Source organism: Canis lupus, chromosome 16 (assembly GCF_011100685.1).
Source record: "Canis lupus familiaris isolate Mischka breed German Shepherd chromosome 16, alternate assembly UU_Cfam_GSD_1.0, whole genome shotgun sequence".
Taxonomy (NCBI): Eukaryota; Metazoa; Chordata; class Mammalia; order Carnivora; family Canidae; genus Canis; species Canis lupus.
This window is the reverse complement of record NC_049237.1, coordinates 12916275-12937592: the sequence shown is the minus strand read 5'-3', so window position 1 is coordinate 12937592 and position 21318 is coordinate 12916275. Positions and strand designations below refer to the sequence as shown.

The 21318-nt window shown below is 40.7% G+C and overlaps 1 protein-coding gene across 1 annotated transcript in view; it reads left to right on the top strand.

Annotated features, from left to right (window-relative positions):
- Positions 1-351: 351 nt before the first annotated feature.
- CALD1 (caldesmon 1) overlaps positions 352-21318 on the top strand; it is a 188550-nt gene continuing 167583 nt past the window's right edge. The window contains 1 exon segment of the mRNA XM_038559477.1: positions 352-675. The gene's annotated coding sequence lies outside the window, so the exon portion shown is untranslated.

Sequence of the window (21318 nt, the reverse complement as noted above, 5' to 3'; positions counted from 1 at the left end):
AAACTGTACAACGATTTAATTTCATTTTGTATATACCATTACTTTTAAAGGAAATATGCTATTAGGGCTCCCTCCATCAAAAAACCATCCCCACCCCCACCCCACTAAAACTTACAGACTATTAAACTTTGAGTTTCATCAACTGTGCTTTCTCTTTAAAGTTGCATTTGCGTTCTGCAAGACAGCCTCTTTCTCCAAGATTAACATTTCTTATGATTGTTCCTGACAATGGATTCACTTCCAGAGGCCCTGCTAAGGATAACCAAAAAAGGGCATGTAGCTGGCTGGTTTTGGCAGCCTGCACGCAGTTTCAGAGCTTTTTAGGTCTTGGTTTTTCTGATGAGTGATTTCCTGAGCATGCCTAGAGAATGACAGGCATCTCCACAGGCAGGCTGCATCCACCTCAGCCGGGGTGTCGTCATTGGCTGCCCTATTAGAAAAACTACAGGACAATGCATACCACCGACTGCCGACTGTAAACATAGGGGCTATGTGTTCACTTAGCACGGACTTCTGGGAGGGGCCAAGGAAGGGCGGTCTGGAGTTTTATTGAATAGAGCAGTGTGTATTAGGCTGCCTGCCTGCCTGCCTGCCTGCCCTCTTGCTGTGCTCCTGCTAGAGAAATCAGTTCTTCCTTTCCGATTTAGTCCCCAGGAAGAAGTTGCAGCCTGCGAGGTAAGCCACAGAGGGCTTTCTTTCCATCTCTTGCAGAGCGTCTGGGGGCTTTCTCTGTGTTTCAGTCAACATGCCTGTGTCAGGTAGCTGCAGAAGCAAGATAGTGAAAGCCAATAATAAAGCCCACAAATTCTCAGAGCCAGGCTGGGCTTTGCTGCCCTGCAGATGGTCCCCGGAAGACAAACAGGATGAGATTTCAAGTTCTCTTCTTGGAGCTGGGACGAGAGTTGAGATCACATAGAGATGTGGGCTCTGGGCTCAGGGACCACCGGGCTACCTTGATAAGGAGCTCCTTTTGTTCAGGAGTGCAGTGGGGAGCTTACCTGAGCACCACAGGCCAGGGGCAGCAGGCGTGCTGGGCCCGTGTGCCCACACCAGTGGTCTTTCCTGCATCTTCTACTACCAGAGACTTAAAGAGGTTTTACCTTTAAAGTAAACTTTTAGGTTAACAGGCAGCCAAAAAGGAATGGTTTTTAACCAAAGCCATTTACATATTATTCTCCTACCAGTTTTTAAGCCTGGACTTCTAGAGCTGCAAGGAAATAAGGTCAGAGATGGAAAGAACCGTTTAGCACCAGTTGGGTTAACGTAACTGATATGATATTTGCCAAGACAGGAAGATGCCTACCATGATCTGTTTCCTATAAAACCTAATAATGAGAGAGAATGCATGTGCTAGTGGGTGTGTTTTTTAGAAATCGCCTTTAACATCCTACCAGTCTGTTTCTTAAGAAATCTTATTTTCTGTTTGAAAGTGTGTGCCTGTGATTAGAGAGTTTGAAGAGATGTAGTTTTGCAAGTGTGTTCCAGAAAGGGAGGAAGCAGGCTTTCATTTCAACATAGTCAGACATATTTGGGCATCTTAAACAGTAGTACAAGGCAGCCAGTTGGTAGTAGTCTGGAATTCCTTTTAGAAAGAGCTGATTGTAAAGGGTGGGAGAATTTTAGTGCTATGGTAATACATGGTTAAAAAAAAAGTGTATGAGAACAAAGTACTTGGTATTCATAGATCCCTTCTGTTAACAGGGCTATGCAGATGGACTTGTAAACTGGAATAGTAAAATCTTTCTAATGCGTTTGGCAAAACCAGACGTGTATGGCTAGAGCTTCAGAGAAGACTAGGTGGTATGTGGCAAGAAGAGCAAGTCTGATAATTTTTCAATAAGCCTGGGTATTGAAGGTTTTCAGCTCCAAATGACTGCATTTGCTTTTATTCTGTCAAGTGAGGTGGTTTTGTGTTGAGATCCATTAAATAATCTTTTTTCTTTGTATTTAGAATTTTGGGGGTAATTTTCTTGAGAATGCCCTTCTCTCCTCCTAGGAGATGATATATGAGAACAGAGTTCCCTGTGAATTTCTTTTCCTGGAACAGTTCTGAGTAAGTGTGGGAGAAAGGGCTGCAAGTGAAAGCTATAGTTTGATTATCGTCCTTCGCTCAAAGAGATCAAGTTCCAAACTATTTTCACAGTATTTTTAATGTCAATCAAAATATGGAGAACAGTTTCTTTTTCAACTGTTCTCTAAACCATGGGGGAATGCAGTTTGGAAGGAAATCTATAATCTTGGGATTTGAGGATAAATTCCGTTTTGAAACAAACCTCTCCAAATCCCCGAAAGTTCAAACTTTGCTGCCACCACTCACCCCTCTTGTCCTCGTGCATGCCCCATCCGCCAACAACCACAAAAAACACATTTTTCAAAGTAAGTGTTGTACCCTCTGTAGTGATGTACTGGAGCAAGGGGATTTGATATTTCACTTTCTATTGGACTTTGGGCAGTTCTCTGTGCTCCTTTCCTCCAGTTGAGTATGAGCTAGAACACACCTCCCCAGATGGGGAGATAAACGGGTACAGTGAAACTACAGAGCAACAACTCCCATTTTTAATAAAAGCATTTCATAAAGAGAAATGCAATGGCAAAGGTCTGGAACAAAAAAGTCACTAATAAAAAACTAATCTCAGTACACATAAGGAATATCCAATGGATTGATCCATTGGTAACAGGCAAGGTTGTTTTCCATCGGTTCAGAGCCAATGGAATAAATAGAGGAAATTAAATAATTCAGGTCGAAAAACTGCCTTAAATAAGTATGCAATTCTTGCATTAAAGTTAAAAGGAGAACCAGGTTCACACTGCAGCTTAAAGGATTTAAATGAGATCCATAAAAGGATACCTGATGCTGAGGCTATTGACAATTTTCATTGGCTCCTGTGGCTGACCTGAGAATTTCCTGCTCTGTGGCAGATAGAATAGGTTGGTCCTGATTGTGGCCTGGGTGTTCTCTGGTCTGATAAGCCTAAAAATGCACCTTGGTAGGCCTTTTCTTAAAAACACGTATAGTAGGGACGCCTGGGTGGCTCAGTTGCTTACGCGTCCAACTCTAGATTTCGGCTAAGGTCATGATCTCAGGGTTGTGAAATTCTCTCTCTCCCTCCCCCCACCCAATAAAAACAAAAAACAGACCCCAAAACCCCCACATATAGCTGTCATGGACACAAGCTCATGGTATCTTCGTGGTAGCATAGCTGCTCATCAGGGATTCTTTAGCAAGGCAGAAAAGTGACATAGAGGAGGGTATGTAAAGGAATGAGTTGGATCCCCATCCGCCTGCAGTCTATCACATGTCTTGGAAATGTGGTGGGGTGAGGCCATGGTGGGGGGACGGGGAAAATGCTGACAACGTGGTATGCAAATAGCATGGTAGGCCTAAGTAGGAGGTTAGATGTTGCCAAAGAACTTTCAGGCTTTAAAAGAGTTTTCTGGGTAAATTCTCTCAGAGCCCGAAAATAGAACCATTAGATCCTTACTGAAAGTCCTTCATCTATCAAGCTAATCCAAGTTTGTCATTAGAGAGATGCCCATAGGTTCTGGGTACTTGGGTAATTTAAAGAGATATTTGTAGCTCAGGCTTAACTCAGGAGCACCACTCTAAAAGCTCAGCCTGAGCACTGGTTCCCCTATTCAGATAGCCCAGACCTTGGGGGAAGCCATCCACTCTTTGACCTCATGTGTGGAATGGGCATTATGACGCTTCTCCTACCTCCCACAGAGCTTAAGATGTCCAAATGAGGTGAGGCTGTTTGTCCCTCTTTTCTGTGAGCTATAATCTGTGTACAATTTGAGGCCTCTGAGCTTTAGGCTCATCTTCACTTATCTTCCACTTCTTACCTAGTATTCCGAATTATGTGCTCCTTCCACATATTTGAGGACCCTTGAGTGGTACCTTCTGAATCCTAGTTCTTTCTAGAACCCTAAGCCCCGGGTCCTGGGAATACTGGTCCCCCGCAGTGTTATCTAAATTTTAGCCCTGGTGATCAGAGATGAGAACACAAATATCGGGAGGCAGAATAAGATGGGTTATCGGTGGTACCAGGCTATGTCCGGAACCAGGAAATCTGAAGATCCAGTTGAGTAGAAGACCAATGACAAGGTGCTGACAACAGAAAGGCCTTGGTAAATGAGGCAGCTTCTCTGCCTCCAGCCAAATGCATGGAACTAATCCCAGCATGTCAAGCCTGGGCCTTGTAGAGAGGGTGAGGTAATCAGGAGCACCTGGCTGCGGTTCCTGTTGGTATTGAGACCAGACTGTTCCATGGATCTAGCCTCTCTCTCCCCTATGCTTCCCTCGATCTTTAGTATCCCCAGCTGGCTCTCCTGGGACTGACCCTTGGTGGCTTCTCTTGCTTCCCTACCCCCAGTCCTCTGTCTCTACCAGCTTCCCTGGTTCCTCCATCCCCAGGCCAAACAAGGGCTTCCGTGATCCAGCACTGACAATCTGCAATTTGCCTTCTATGCCTTCTAGCTTTAGGGTGAAGCCCAGAGCCCCGTTATGTTCAAGGTAGAGGAAAACCTCTTCGCTTTTTGTAGGCAGAGGGGGAAAGAGTTAGAGTGGACAGTGTAAACGTTGGAGCAATTTCTGTGGAAAAAGAGTCCTCCTGCCTCTCACCCACAAACTCACAGTCGGCGGGCAGTTAGTGAGTGTCGGAGGAGGGCAGGAAGGAAAAGACGGCTGTGTGCAGGAGGCAGAGGTGGTGGGCAGCCCTGCCCTCTTGCTGCTGTGGATACCTCTGAAACCTGATTAAAACTCTAAAACCTTGCGGTGCCTTGTGAACCCTCCTTTTGTGATTGACAGGTGAGAAACCTTGAGCCAGGGGAGGTTGGGGTGGGGAGTGAGGCAAAGTCTTGATTTCCATTGGAGACAAGGATAGGTGGGACCAGAACATGAGTGGAGGTGTCCTTTCTTGTTCTCCAGATTTTTTTGAAGGAAGAAAGGATGGTGTAAATAGACACAGAGAGAAGGAGATGACTTCATATGGCCCCCATTCCTGAGAAAAGGAGATCATCTCTAGAGAAGCGGTTTTCTGGGGGGAGTTTGTAGGGGCTGAAGAAGCTGGGAATGGCTGCTGCCAAGCGTGTGCTGAGAGAGCACCATGAGCTTAATAAAAGGATTGCTAGGTAACAGTCAAGGAAAAATTGAAGGAAAGTAAATATTTGGGGGGAGGTATTTCAAATGAATTGAGTATTCTTAGGAAGCACTCATTTTAGTACATGATTTTTCTTTAAATATATATATTACATATATATTTCAGTGATGGAAAACTTGAAGATAAATTGCTTTTTAATAATTTCCTGAGGCTTCTGGCATTATTTTGTGAATATATGGATGAAAGCACTTGGCTGTAAGGAAATCATCTTACTTGGCGAGGGACATATGAAGTAGGAATATGTAATTAGTTCCTTTGACACCCACATGTGACATTCCCTCTCACTTGTCTCAACCTGGAGAACGAGGCAGATTTCACTTGTGTGCTAAAGATGGGCAGCACCAGGGAAAAGGGGTCCAAGGGCCAGAAGCATCAAGGACATTAGTTCCACTGGGGTCAGGAGAGCTAGGCCAGAATGGATATAAAGTACAATAGTGGACTGATGTGTGAGTCTCAGCCAGCTAAATAAAAGAAAAACAGTGAAAACCAGAAGGCAGGCAGAAGCTTAGAAACCAAGATCCTGCTTAGCAAGGCAGTGTGCAGACAGGTAAAGTAACATGGATGAGAACACCTGGCACAGTGTTTAGAACAAATACACCCTATGTTAGTAGGCTGCAGTAGCTCAAGTGAAGGGACCGGATTACCATATACATATGGAGGGGCGTCCAGATGGCTCAGTTGGTTAAGCATCCAACTCTTGGTTTTGGCTCAGCCATGATCTCATGGGTCATAACATCGAGCCCCGCCTGGAACCATTCTCAGCGGGGAGTCTGTTTGAAGATTCTCTCCCTCTGTTCCTCCGCCCACCCTTGCACATGCATGTGCACACACACACACACACACGTGTGCATGCATGCTTTCTCTCAGAAAAACAAATTTCAAAAAAAAGATACATATAGAATAGTAAAGGAATGGAATTGCGAGGAAATCCGAGAGCAGAAGCCACAATAGGATCCATAGAGAATGGGGTTGGAATCAAGGTGGGTCAAAGTATCTCCGCAAAGGTCTATGTGTTTCCATTAATGTGACTGAGCTGCAGCACATGTGACTGCTCCTTTCTCATATTCTACAGACTAGAAAGTTCCTTCTGTGCTTCCTGGTCAAATTCTGAGAGAGGAGACCTGAGTGTTCAGCTGATAACTATTGTCTTAGGCAAATCCCTTAGCAGAAGGGTATCAGAGGTTACCGGCATACTTATGGATGAATGGCCAGTGGGGCCGAGCAGTAATCCCATCACCCCTGGGGAAAATAAAAAGCTGCGCGGGCAATTTTAGTTAGAAGAGAAGGTTAGGCATAGAAGGCAAATTAGCTGAATTATCGGTGAATGTCATTCCAGTTTTTATGTGACTGAATTCCTGGAGAGGCAAACAATGTCAGGGTCATACAGTATTTGATGACCACTTTGGCATTGCCCAATGAACCAGTCTTAAGGGAGGTTAGCTTGGAAGCTTGTACCGCTGATAATTGAAAAGATAAGAATTATCCATTTGAGAAAGATTCTAAAGGAAAACAGTTGAGTGTTTTTGTTGGCAAGAAACTTCATATGAGTCATAGGTGTGCTATGGCTCCTCCCAAACTAAGGCAATTTTTAAAATTCAATAAATAATAAATAATGACTTAATTGTAATAAATAAAAACTACCGCACCTCAAATGTAAATTACAGTACTTCATAATTTAATGCATACAATCTAGTGTGCTCAGTCACTGGAAGTTTCAGTTCTCTGCAATGCTTGGAGTGTACTCTTTCATTCGCTGAACACCTTTCTTGATGCCTGTCATGGGAAGTAAAAACAAAACAAAGCAAAACAACATGCTCTATTCTGGGCTTGTTCTTTAGAGAAGCGTTCACAAATATGCATCCAGGAATGAGCATCAAGATGAGGAATAGATAAAGGACTAATCCCAAAGGAAGGAAAATTGGGGCCACATGGATGTCTTCAAATATTTGGAGTACTTATATATGGAAAGGGTACAGGGCATTCATGTTTCTCAAGACAGCAGAACTGAATACGTGTATCCTATATGGTTAATGCTGGGCAGGGTCTGAGGAGGCATTTAGCCCAGGGAGTGCAAATCATTTATCATCCGTTTGCCAGCTCCAAACAATTAGTAGCAACCACCTGGAACGGTGTGTTGAGAAGGATTCTGAGGCCCAGTCCTGAGCTCACTGAGGGCAGCAGACGCTGTCATTGACAGTGATGTCTGTTGTGAAAGAAAAGGGACGTTGCTACTTGGGTACCATGTATTTCACATCATTGATGTGGCCCATAGGTTCCTAACCTCTGCACCTTGGATCCCTGGGAGAACACAAAATTATTGCAAGAGCTAAACAAACCCATATATGCAGCAAATGGTTGTGACAAACTGAGTAACTGATACATCTTACACAATATGTGCTATTTTACTAATTATATAGATGCATTATGATGATAAAATATTAATTTACTTAAAATAGTTACTGAATTCATAGTAGCTTTTGGTATTGTATTTTCTCAGAGGACTTAAAACATAATTCTCTTACATGGAAGTTGGGACAAGAAATTTAGAATTTTAAGAAAAATTCTTTTTAAAAAAAGAACTCGTGAATTTTCATTTTCCAGATGAGAGAATAAAGCCTAGCCATAGCAGGTAAAATTATGCATGTATTTGTACATTTCTTTGATTAATGTCAGTAAGATTTATAAGGGCAGGAAACACCTTTTTTTAATTTTTATTAATATATACCCAGTTCCTGGCACATTGCAGAAGCCTGGTATCTGTTGAATGAGAGAACAAACCAAGGTCCTCCCAGTTAATTAGTGGCAAAAGTGGTTCCAGAATACACAGCTCCTAAGTCCCAGGCTGTAAACTATTTCGATCCACTGGATTGTTTCTCCCAAAAGAAGGGAGAGAGAATGTCCCATTTTAACAGTTCAGGAATTTGGATTATACAATACAGCCCGATTATAGTAAGATTATAGATTATAATTATATCTATATAATCCGATGATAGATTATAATCTATAGTCCAGTAGATCTTAACCAGCATGTTCACCAGGAGCAATTGTAGGGCTTTTAGAAAACGTACATCCCTGAGTCCCATTCCCTGGAGAGTGTGATTCAGCAAGTCTAGACCAAGGTTCAGCATCTGTAGATTGTAAAAACTCTTTGGTGCTTCTGATAGAACACCCTGGCTCAGAAGCAGTGCTCAATGTCCTTGCTTAAAATAATCTATAGTCGAGGTATGGAGTAACTTAGTCCCCGCAGGCCTAGTTGTTTAGTTCTGAGTAATTTCTTTCTGAAAGTTATAGCTGTATATTCCAAATAATCCGTTTTCCTGAAGAGTCTCTTTGGAAGAGCTAGAATATTTATCTGAAAATTCCTCCAGCTTCCCATACTCTTTTGGTTTGGGTGCAGAGCTATCAACCCTGTAAGGTCAAGCTTTCTGATGAGATTTCCAGTATATGCTTTTGTAAAGCATTGGAAATGTGGCAAGAATAAGATTTCTCATGGTATTTCCACTTCCTGTTCCAGCCACCATTACTAAGTGAAATTTAGGCTTTGGGAGAGGGGGTGAATTGACAAAAAATGTTCTCTTTTAAGTATTTCTGTCCTTAGGGTGTTTTTTTAGGTTACTTTAGGTATTTTAACTTACCAGGAAAAACAGAAGATGTTTTTCTCTGTTCTCAGCCTTGGGCTAAGGAATGTACAAATCCTGAGCAGAAGAAGGGAGAAGCTTCCTCCACCCTCACCCTATATCTCTTCTGAGGGCCAGAGCTATCATAGCTGCTGGCTTAGAGGGTCCAAGGGATGGCCCTTTCAGCAGCACGTGAGCCCTAAGAAACAGGAGGCCTCAGGTGAATGCTTTTGCAGAACTGAAAACCCATCTCTGGGGGCTTCCTTTACTCAACAGTCAGGAGTTACATCCTGAAGATGTAACTTGCACAGAAGAACCACCCTTATTCAGGGCAGCAAGTACATAAATTATATTCACTAAGGATTGGAGAGCTAAAAGTATCTCTGCAAGAATAACCTGATCCAATAAGAATGCCAGAATTGCTACTATATTTGTACAGATGCTATTTGGTTTACAGAGCAGGACTTGCGCTGGGTACATGAAGGCAGGGCTCACTGGAGAATAGCAGCTAAAAAGGAATTAAATTAGGATCCACATGCATAATGACATCACACAGACTGGGGCTCATTTCCCTCCAACCCCATCCCCCTCTCCATGCACTCTAAACAGTAGTGTGGGAAGCCAGCTCATCCTAGCTCCCAAAAGCCAATTGTTAAATTTTTAAGATTTTGCGAACCAGTTGTTGAACATAGTCATTATTAGAAATTAAATTATATCAACTTACAATCATATTAAAACCCAAGGTAATAAATACTCAAAACTCATTCCTTCCCAATTATTTTCTTACATTTTATTATTATCTGTGCTCTGGAGGTTAGTTGCATTTATTGTGTCCGTAGGAGGGAAATGAAATACATCACTGGAGTTAGCAAATGCCACAAATCGGGCTCCCCTCCCCTTGATCCCCCACCACCGGAGAGCTTGTTGTGAAATATTTCCCTAAGGTATCAAGTTGATAAAATTTGCCTCTATGTAGGAGAGCCCATCAGAATACCTCTGTTATTTTATTGCATGCAGATTCATAACATATGCTTATGATTGCATATTTCCTTGTTTACTTGTCGGTTATTTCTTATGCTCTGGAACGTAAGTGCCATCAGTCAGCGACTATGTCTGGGTTTTTTCAGTGCTGTGATTTGAAACTAAAAAAGTGCCTCACTCCACACAGAGTAGAGAGTTAAAGGAGTAAAGAAATAGATGTCCATAATTTATTTCTTCTTGGTAAGAAAGCTGAAGTCAGTATTCATGTTTGAACTCATTGATTCCTCTCTAATCATATTATTACTGAGTGTTTAGAACCGTGCCTGGCACATGCTAAGTAGCATATAGATGTTTACTAGATAAAAATCAAACAAGTCATCTCCCTACAACAGCCAAATTTACAGATGAGGAAATTGAGTTACGATTAGGTTAGTAACATATCTAAGGTCACAAAGCTAGTAAGTGGCAGAGCCAGGATTCAAACCTGGATAATCTGGCTCCATAGTCCACGTGCTCAGCCACCGTGCTGTGCTGCCTATGGCTAATTACTCCAGTGATGGAGACACCTGGTTTGTGTGTGGCTCTGGGGGTGTGGCCCATCGGAGAACACACTTTGGAAGCTGGAAGACTTGAGTTTGAATCTCAAATTTACTATTTTTGAGGCTGTTTCTTCACCTCTAAAAGGGGGATTATTATTCCTCCAGTTTTATAGTTATTATAAGGATTAGAAACAATATCTCTAAACTGCTTTGCCCATGCTGGCACTAAATTAAAAATCATCAGCTATTAGCTGTGACTTTGGTGAGGCTACCTATAGGCATGGACTCCCTTTAGTCCTCAAGTCTCAAGCCACATTCTCCCAGCATGGCTACTCCATGGCTGTTATGTAGATGGAACAAAAGAAGCCACCTTCTTTTCTTTTCTTTCTTTCTTTTTTTTTTTTTTTAAAGATTTTATTTATTTATTCATTCATGAGAGACAGAAAGAGGCAGAGACATAGGCAGAGGGAGAAGCAGGCTCCCTTTGGGGAGCCCAGTGCAGGACTCAACCTCAGGACCCCGGGGTCACAACCTGAGCCAGAGGCAGACCGACGCTCAACCACTGAGCCACCCAGGTGCCCCTTCTTTGTTCATGTCAGATTCTCCCTGAGGTGGGACTAGGACTAGTAGCCAACAGTTAAAGGAAACCCTGCTCAGGTCCGCATAAGCACTTTCCTGATCTGTCTGTCTCTGGAGCTCTGCAGAAGCAGATGACCTCCACCACCCCTTTCAACCCACTGCCCTTATCACTGGATGTGTGCTGCCTTTCTTTATCTGGTATGGCTAAAGGGGTTTATTATTCCTGACACTGGGCGTTTTGTAGGTTTTAGTGTTTGGGACCTGGAATGAGAGAGGGAGACAGGAAGGAAGGAAAAAAGGAGAGAGGAGAGAATGAGATACAGAGAGAAGAGAAGTTGAGAGTCATCAGAAGAAAAAAAACAATGCTGAATTTGGGAGAGACAGTGAATCAAAATGGATGGAGAGTTACCCTAAGCCCTTGTGGGTTAGAGATCATTAAGAAGAAAGCTGGCTCATTCCCGTATCTTGCCGGCAGTTTTGCTATGTGACAGGCACCATTCAAGTTGAAGATGACTTTCTCAGGGCAGTGAAATAAATTAAGGAACTCCTCCAGAGTCATACAACTAGCAAATGGCAGAGCCAGATTCAGTGCCACTCCCCTGAATCCAGCCCTTTCCATTTCCCTACAGCTGTCTGTTCTGTGTCTTTCCTCAGGAATACGATGGAAACCAGAGCAGGAGGTTTCCATAACCAATCATTATAATTTGTCAGAAAGCCACACTGCAGTTCAAATAGACAAGCACATTGTCATTCCCTGCCATATAAGGAAGCAGGGCTAAACACCATTTCTTTCACTACTGATAATTCGAGTGGGAGACAGGATGAGAATCTAGGACTATAGCAGCTTAAAAAAAAAAAATTAAAAGAAGCCTGCAGAAATACTTCTGTGTTCTCCTTTCCTGGTAGCAGAAATAGTTTAACAAGCAGGTTATACACTTTTCCCTGATTCAAGGGAAATATTCTGGAATTATGTACTGAAAGATGAAAACTCTTTGGCCAAAAGTATGAGTTATTTCGTTTTTGATTATGTCACATTTAGAAATTCAAAAGGCCGAGACAGAGCTGGTTCTACGAGGCTCAGGTAGGAAGTCAGGGGCTGTACCTCTCTGCATGGGTTGCCTCAGGAAGTTAGAGTCCACTCATCTTGCCAGCTGTTCTGAGAGATAGTATTTTTTTAAAAAGATTTTATTTATTAATTCATGAGAGATACACAGAGAGAGACAGTCTCCCTGTAGGGAGCCTGATGCGGGACTTGATCCCAGGACGCCGGGATCACACACTGAGCTTAAGGCAGATGCCCAACCACTGAGCCACCCAGGTGTCCCTCAGAGATATATTTATTAATAAGTCTTCACATATAAGTTTGACCTTCCTGCCTCAAACTCAGAATATTCATGTGATCACCCTTGGCCTTTAACAATCAGTCACAGTAGGGGTTTGAGAACATAGGCCCTATAACCAACTTCATGGAAGGAGAAGCAAGGCATGAGCAATTGAAATTATTTCCTAAGGGTCAGCCAGTTCAATCTTGCCAGGGGGCAGTGCCCACTCTTTTAGATAACTCAAAGAAGCATTACTTTGTCTTCTTGGGATATGGAGAAAATATAGTCTGGGCAGCTTCTCCTAGCTCTCACCTTTGACCAGATTACATCTGAGGTATTAGTTCCCTAGGGCTACTGTAACAAAGCACCACAACCTGGGTGGCTTAAACAATAGAAATGTACTGTCTCACAGTTCTGGAGGCTAGAATGCCAACATCGAGGTGTCAGCAGTGTCGGTCCTTCTGAGGGCTCTGAGGGAAGGATCTGTTCCAGGCTTCTCTCCTTGGCTGGAAAATGGCCATCTTCATGTTCACCTAGCATTCTCCCTGTATGTGTTTCTCTACCCAAATTTCTTCCTTTTAAAAGACACCGGTCCTGTTGGATCAAGGCTCATTCTAATGACATCATTTTTGCTTGATCACCTCTGTAAAGACCCAATCTCCAAAAAGGTCACATTCTCAGGTACAGGGGTTAGGACTTCAACATGAGAAATTTGAATTCAACCCATAACCCATAACATGCTCCAGTTCAATCCATAAGGTGCTCCAGTTCAAAATGGTGATACATACAGCTCTTTTCTGAACCTCTAAATGCCAAAGACCCTATTGCTGATGGTATTCCATCTTCCCTCTGGGTTCAGGAACTGCTTAGCTAGAAATTACTGGGCCTTTTGAACTTGCCCTTGACATTTACCTTCTGACTTTTGCAATACAAAATTCGGACCCAGTAAAAAGTCAAAGGAGGTCTCAGACGTGATGCACTGAAACGCAGCTTCACAGACTGTGGCCTATCTGTGGACACCTGTGAAACCACAGTAGCAGACTCTCTGGTAGGCAGCCATCAAAAGTTGGGGAGAGGGCTTGATGAGAAGGCTTGGAGGAGGCAGCCTGTGAGTCTGAGAAGCAGAGCCCTAGGAGGATGTAAGCAGCAGCTGAGAGGACATCGTGTGGGCCACTTCAGGGCAGAAAGCAGGGATGGCTGTTTTCAGCCATTTTTATATGTGCTGACTATAACTACGAATCCCCACATTCAGGGGAAAATACTAGAAGCCTGTGCATATTTGTGCTCTGAATCATTCGTCTTTTGTCTTCTATTTCTTCTGAATTCATCCTTAAGTTTTTATACACCCTTCCTCCCAATGCTCTTCCTAGGTTTATCTGTGTTGATTACAAATTGCCCACATGTGGGACACCTGGGTGGCTCAGTGGTTAAGCATCTGCCTTTGGCTCAGGTCATGATCCCGGGGTTCCGGGATTGGGTCCCGCATCGGGCTCCCTGAAAGGAGTCTGCTTCTCCCTCTGCCTATGTCTCTGCCTCTTTCTCTTTGTGTCTCCCATGAATAAGTAAATAAATAAATAACTTAAACAAAATGCCCACACACATCATACCTTGTCTCCCAATCCCTTTCTTATTTAGCCATTGTTTCCCATAACTCCTCCTTTCAAGCTTTCTGTGGTTCCATTTCCTAGTTCTAGTCTTATTTATGGCTATGTCCTGCCTTAGGCCAGAGGTGGTGGATAAGAAGGTGACTAGGCCATTTATTATCCAAACAGGGACACTTGGGAGAGGGAAAGGAGGAGCTATTAATAATTTCCCTAAAATAACAGTCTTAAATGGCGGCTGTCCCAGGCAAGCCGGGTTGGACAGTTATCCTAGCCATCGTGCATTTTCTGTATCCATAGACCTCACTTCACCTAGCAACCACTCCTTCTGTTTCTGTACCTTAAAAACAAAAAAATTTGCATTCTGTTGTTGGTTTTTTTTTTTTTTTAATTTCCACCCCAAGAAACTCCATGTCTGGTGTTGTTTTCCCTTATCTACTCCTCACTTCTTGTCCCTCGGGGCCTCTTATCTCCCTTTTGTTTTGTTACAATCTTGACTGCATCTCAGGGAGGCCACTTTGTCTGCCATTAAACATGCAGGACAGATTTCTTGCATGTCTGAACACGCAGATACACAAAACCACCACCACCATCAAATATTGCAAGCTGCCTTGGGTCTCAGATGAACCCTTATGGGACTGTCCACCACTTCAGCACCTTTGCCCAGAGACTAGAACAATCTCTACGTTGTGTAAACAGCTGTGTCTAGCACTGTCATGTAGACACATGCTGTGTACATGTCTGGGATGTTACAGGATGTGTTTCTGATGTGTGTACCTGTGTGCAGAGTTGAAAATATATGGCCTGAAACATGAAGAGAAAATAAGAATCCAAACTAACTGTGCATTGCCTTCATTATGGCTTCGGTAATCTGGGTTGTTTTCTCTTCAAAGGCAATGATGTACCAAAAAGCCTGGCAGTGCTGTTACCGGTTTAATGTAAGTAGAAATAAACTTCAGGGCAACAAGATAGAATAAATATTGGCTTAAGTCCCTTTCAAGTGTAGTTCTTTTTATGATTCAGTCATGTGCAACTTAGGGTTCATTCTGAAAAATCACTTCCATTATCAATTCAGGCCATGCCAGGAAAGCCTGAACCTCCTTCTCAACTCTCAAATGAGAAAGGCAGACATTCTCCTTTCACAAACCAACCCATAGCTATCTGAAAAACTTGCCAGTTAGAGCACTATGTCAACTGGATAAAGCTATTTTCCTTTTTATCTATTTGCTTACTTATTTTAGGGTTTTGGCCATAATTTTCTTTCTCTCACAAATTAATGAATGAAGGAAAAAACAAGAAGATACTTTGTGGAAGGGAATAAGGGTTTTTTAAAGTTTTCTCCTTCCTTTCTTCTGACCACCTTCCCTTTGCTCTCCCCATCGTCCTTCTCTTTTCTTCTTCCCCTTCCTTCTCCTCCTTTCCTTTTTCCTCCTCCTCCTCCTTCTATTTTTTGTTTCTGCTCCCATTGAACTGTACAGATTTGGAAGTGTTCTATACTGTTGGCAGCCATATGCTTTAGCCATGATGCCCTCATGTCTCTGTTGCTTAGATGTATCTTTTTAAAAAGATTGATGATAAGAAAAGGAAAAATCAGAATATTTCAGCCACATTCTACAGTTTACAGTAATGGTGGAATGGAAATATATACCCAAGAAGCTCTCTGATGCTGTAAAACTGGACAGAGTGATTATATCTGTCAACCTGGGACTGCTAACCTACCTGTGTTTGAGGAAATGAGAAGTATGGGAGTTAAGATTTTTTTTTTAATTTTCATGCTTTTCCATATTTCTGTTCTTAGATATGCTGTTGAAATAAAACAATTACTCTTTCTGTTGGGAATAGTTTCTAGCTTGCTTGTTCTTTTTCCTGAGAGTACTTGCAGTGAGGTTTAAGTTTTTTAATTTTGGCTCTTACATTTTGCAGGGGCCTCAGATTCCAGGTGGTGGTCTGGTAGAAAAGTGGCCCCAGTTCCTGGCTCAAGTCCACAGCTGATAGTCCATGTGACTTCAAATCAGACTCCTTGGGCCTCGACAATGGCCTTTCCCCTTTTCTCTTTTAGGTGGCAAAAGATCTTCAAGACATGGTTTTCTTTTTCCTTTGAAATATGAAGACTGTTGCTAGTTAGATTTTTTTTGAAGCTATAAGTCATATATTCATATAGGAAACTCTCTAGATTCAAAGTTTAGAATTTGAGATTTCCAAAACTACCCCAAGCATGACAGCTTCGGGTGACTCTTTCTGGGGCTGCCCAATCACCAGTTTCAGCCTTTCGTCCCCCCCACCCCCTTTTTTTAAGCTCCTGGGGCAAGCATATTCCTTTCCATCCTTGCCTTTGAAAGCAATATTGACAATTATCTTGTTTGAGACCATCTGAAACTCCAAGGCAATAGTGAAAAGGGATCATTAAGACAGATTACCATCCAAATTGAGCTTTTTTTTCTTCAGCGCAGTCAGAGAAGTTTTTTATAAGCTTTATCTGAAACCAAAGGATCTTGTCACTCTCAGATTTACTAAAATTGCCTTTCATCAGCATTTACATTTCTAACACATGAGATCATTTATGTGAAAGTGCTATGCCTTGTAATGTCGATGATTATAATATCTATAGCCCTATATATTAAAGTTTAAAAATGCTCTAGGAAACTAAGAAGAAGAGTGGAAGAAAAGCACGTTTGATCCTAGCAAATGTGTTTGGGGCCAAGCTTGCACAAGCAATCCTATGGGCAGGTCAAATTGTATATTTTTATTATTTTTAACATAAAATTTTATTTTGGAATAGTTTTTGGATTCGCAAAAGATTTGCATGAATGTTAGAGTCTGGTATGCCCTCACAGTTTCCTGTGTTAATGTTACTGAGCACATTTGTCACACTAATGAAACGGCATAGATGGCATCATTAATACAACTTCACACTTTACTTGGATCGTCTTAAGCTTTGCCTAATGTCCTTCATATTTTTTAAGTCCCTTAAAGCAGAATAATGTTTAACATGGTAAAAATTTAACATGTACTTTATGGAGATATTGATGGAACTTGTACTCCTTGAGTGAGAACTGCATAAGCAAGCTCTTTTCTCAAACATATGCTAACCAGCAATATCCTGAGGACTTTCCACCTGAATACCTGGGGCTACCTCTCTTCTCTGGTTGGTCGCCCTTGAGACCATTAGCCGATTCCTTAACCTGTTCCTCACTGATGCCAGATACTGGAACCCTATTGCTGCTGTTTTTGAGGCTGGCCATCCCAAACATATGGCAGTATCTAGCAGCACCTACCACTGCCATTTTAGTTTTAGACTGACACATTAGTGTGACAGAGTTTGCCTAGTTGTTGAACAGCTGAAACTCTGCTCTTAAGTTGTATCATTCCAGTTACTTCTAAGAGCTTTGACACTAATGAAGGGAAAAAAGGACCTGATCCGTGTTCCCCCAAAATCTTGAAATCTATAGATCTTGGCAACTTAAAAAAAAATCACACAGCTTATGAAAAACATCTATTACTAAAATATAAATTATGGAGGGGCTTGCTTTATAGAAATCATCTCAATATATAATAGCCTCCAATATAAAACTTTCTTTCAGTTAGCAGCAGATAATAGCTGAAATAATCCGTTTAATTCAGTTTCTGCCTTTGAGCAGAAGTCAAAGGCAGGTGACTCAATCCTCTGGGACATCACTTCTTATAGTGAATGGGTTGAACTAAATATGGTCTCTTCTAGTTCTATTGTTGTTTGGATTTGTGACTTTATAACTTTCCCTCATCGGAGTCGTCATTGTCCTTTCAGTCAGGGTTGCTTCCTTTAGGGGCAAATCACTTTTTGGAGGGGAGGAGCTAAATTTAGTTCAAATAGTAATTACAGATGAGTTGCCTTCAAGGTAACTAATTTTTTTGATTCATTGTAGTTGGTTTGTTTTTAAAGTTGTTTTGTATAGAGATACAACACATACAATGGAATCAATAAAGATTAAAATATATAATGATGAGGAACTATTGGTATCTTTCTTAGTATCTCCATATAAAGAATAACTGGAAGAATCCATTTATCAATGAGTGAAACTAATATTTTTGACTCAAAGGTAGTCTTTAACACCTCCCAGAAGCAACAATATCAGCACTTTGAGTTTATTATTTAAGTATAAATGAAGCTGGTAACAGACACCTTTCATAAAATGAATGATTGGATCAAGTCTCTGGAACATATCAAAGTCACAGAAGAGAGTAAGAGCTGAAGGCTTGGGGTGGAAATGGTTACTAGATTTAGCCATCTGCTTTGGTGTCTCCTGTTCCACATGTAGCTATATAGTTTACATAAAAATATCTCTCCAGAGGATCAGAAAGAACAGATTTATGGAACCAGATGTGAGTTAGCATTTCTACAGGTGTGGCTCTGCAGCTGAAAGAACATGTTGTACCAGGGATGGAGTTTCTTATTATGTAATCAATATAAATTACCACTAGACTTTTATAGAGGTTGATAAAGCAAACATGTGTCATTTGGATTGGCCTTCTGGTATATAAAGAGAACCTACTTCACTTGGGAAATAACGTGAAAAAATGCACCATTTAGTATTTATAAAAGACTTGGTAGCAAATACTGTCACAAGGATCAGACAAAGTGGTTCCAGTTTGCACACAGAGGGAATAGCTGGTGATTTGATGGAAATGGTGTTTGCCTGTTCTTCTTCATCAAGAAAAACAAGGAATGGTTCATAAATATTTATAAAATCTCTCAATATCTTATAGGAAAGGGCAAGTAGGATGCAAATAACTGCAATATTGGGGGAAAAAGCAGAATATGAGAAAAATTATGAAAATGAGTGGAATTAGGTAAACTAAAGAGGCAAACACCCTATTGAAAAGGTAAAGGGATGCCTTGGGTGGCTCAGTGGTTGAGCCTGTGGCTCAGAGCGTGATCCCGGGGTCCCAGAACTGAGTACCACATCAGACTCCCTGCATGGAGCCTGCTTCTCCCTCTGCCTGTGTCTCTGCCTCTCTTTCTGTGTGTCTCTCATGAATAAATAAATAAAATCTTTAAAAAAAATAAATAAATAAAATGGTGCAGAAAGTCAGGGCCATAAAAAGAGATTAATTTGGTAAAATGCAGATCATTTTGACAAACACAAAAAGAGAATTTAAAAAATTCTAGACAGAGTCAAAATGTTGTTGGTTAATTAACTTAGTGTGACTAGTGTAACACACTGTTTTGACTTTTTAAAAAGACTGGGTGCTTTTATGCTAGATCATGCAATAAAACAAAAATGAACACTTCAACCATTTTCATTTGCTTAAGGCTCTTTTGATTTAGTTTAATTGTCTTGTTCAAATCTCTTATATTCTTACTCATTTTTAGAAATTTCTTAATCATTATGTTCCAGTATGTCAGTATCTCCTGGAAAATTGTGAATCTGTCCATTTCTCCTTATAAAGTTAGTCATTATTACTGTTAAAATTAGTTATATGTTTCAAGACTATATTGTTTGATACATATAAGTTCATGATTTTCTAATCTTCCTGAAGTATTCATTTCATCAAATCACCTTAAATTCTATTTTGCCTTCTATTAATATTGCTATGTCTTCCTTTCTATTGCTACTTATTAAAATTTATAAATTTTAAGCCTTTAATTTTCAATATTTTTTGTAATTATTTTAAAGTGGGCCTTTCATAAATATTATGTGTATAAATTTCTAAATATAATGCAGAAAGATTTTTGTCATTTGCTTTGTGAAATAAAACCATTATATTTATTATGGTTAATGATATATAGGATGTCTGAAAAGTCAAAACATAGGATAAACTTAACTTTAAACAATGTTAGTTACATTTTCAAATAATTTGTTCAATATATTTTTCTTCAAGTGTCAGACAGCAAATTTAAAGCAATGGGTCCAGGGGCACCTGGGTGGCTCAGTGGTTGAGCTTCTGCCTTTGGCTCAGGTCATGATCCCAGGGTCCTGGGATTGAGTCCGGTATTGGGCTCCCCACAGGGAGCCTGCTTCTCACTCTGCCTATATCTCTGCCTCTCTCTGTGTGTCTCTCATGAATGAATAAATAAATAAAATCTTTTTAAAAAATGAACCAATGGGTCCAATTATTAATTTTTTAAAAATATGATAAATACACTATTTTCCCTGGCTTTCCAGAATTTTTAGGTTATAGGTAGTGTATTTATTATACAAGACATATTGAACATATTATTTGAAAATGTAAATAATCTACAGTATAAAAGTGCTAAGGCCTTATCTCCAGTTGTAGAAAGTTAACAAGTTATGTCTAACATTAATAAAGCCACTGTAATCAAGACAGTTCAGTATTGGTATAAGAATAGACAAATAGATCTTTGAAACAGAAGAGAAACTACAGAAATGGATGGTTTCTCACCCTTCCAACATTATTATGACTGTGTAAATATTGCTCCTAGCTGACCACATAGTATGCTGTGATTACATATAATATTTTATTTTTCTACCTTTCCTGTCCTCCCAATCATGATTAAATAATTATTCTATTTCTTTTACTTGCTTAGTTTGGTTTTCTATCACTAAGCAAACATCAAGCCCTTTCCCATACAGCCAGACACATCAGGTGTTTGTCAATTTATTTTTTTCTTGAAAGATATCCTTCCTGGAAACATCTTGGAATTTTCTAGGGTTGTTGCACAGCTAGCTGTTCTAAATCTTTACTTCACAGTCATCCTAGGAATTTCCTTCCTAGGATTGAAAGGAATTTCCTTTCCATGTGGGCTGAAATTTGAATCCTCTGCTTCCTAGATCCCACTCTTCCTCTTTCTTTATTCCTCTGTTTTGATGGAGAGGAGCATCTAGGAGTTTTCCTGCATACGGGTGCAGAGGAGACACAATTTTTTTAAGTCTCATTGATTTATCTTCTACTTGACTGATTATTTGGTTGGGCATAGAATTCTAGGCTGAGAAATCGTTTTCTCTAAAACTTCTCAAAGCATGCCTGCATTATCTTCTAGGTTATCAATGTTGATCTTAGTAAGTCTGATGCCATTTTGATTCCTAAATATTTGTATCTTGGCTGATTTTTCTTTTTCTCTCTGGAAGTATTTAGGATCTTCTTTTTTATTTGCAATATTCTGAATTTTCATGTCCTAGTATCATTTGGATTTGTATTCATTCTCTTGAACACTTAGTGGGCCTGTTGGATCTAATTTTGATGTTAATTCCTTCTCACCATTTCCCATGTTTTCTTTCTCTCTTGGGTCTCCTAAACTGATCCTCTGATTTTATATTTCTCAAATATTTTCTACTTTTCTATATCTTAGTCTAGTAATGGGAAATTTCCTTAATTTTGGCTTTATATTCATTGTTTTAAACCACAGTAATTTGAATTTCCAAGAGTTCTTTTGTTGTGTTTTTTTTTTTTTTTAATTTATTTATGATAGTCACACACACAGAGAGAGAGAGGCAGAGACACAGGCAGAGGGAGAAGCAGGCTCCATGCACCGGGAGCCCGACGTGGGATTCAATCTTGGGTCTCCAGGATCGCGCCCTGGG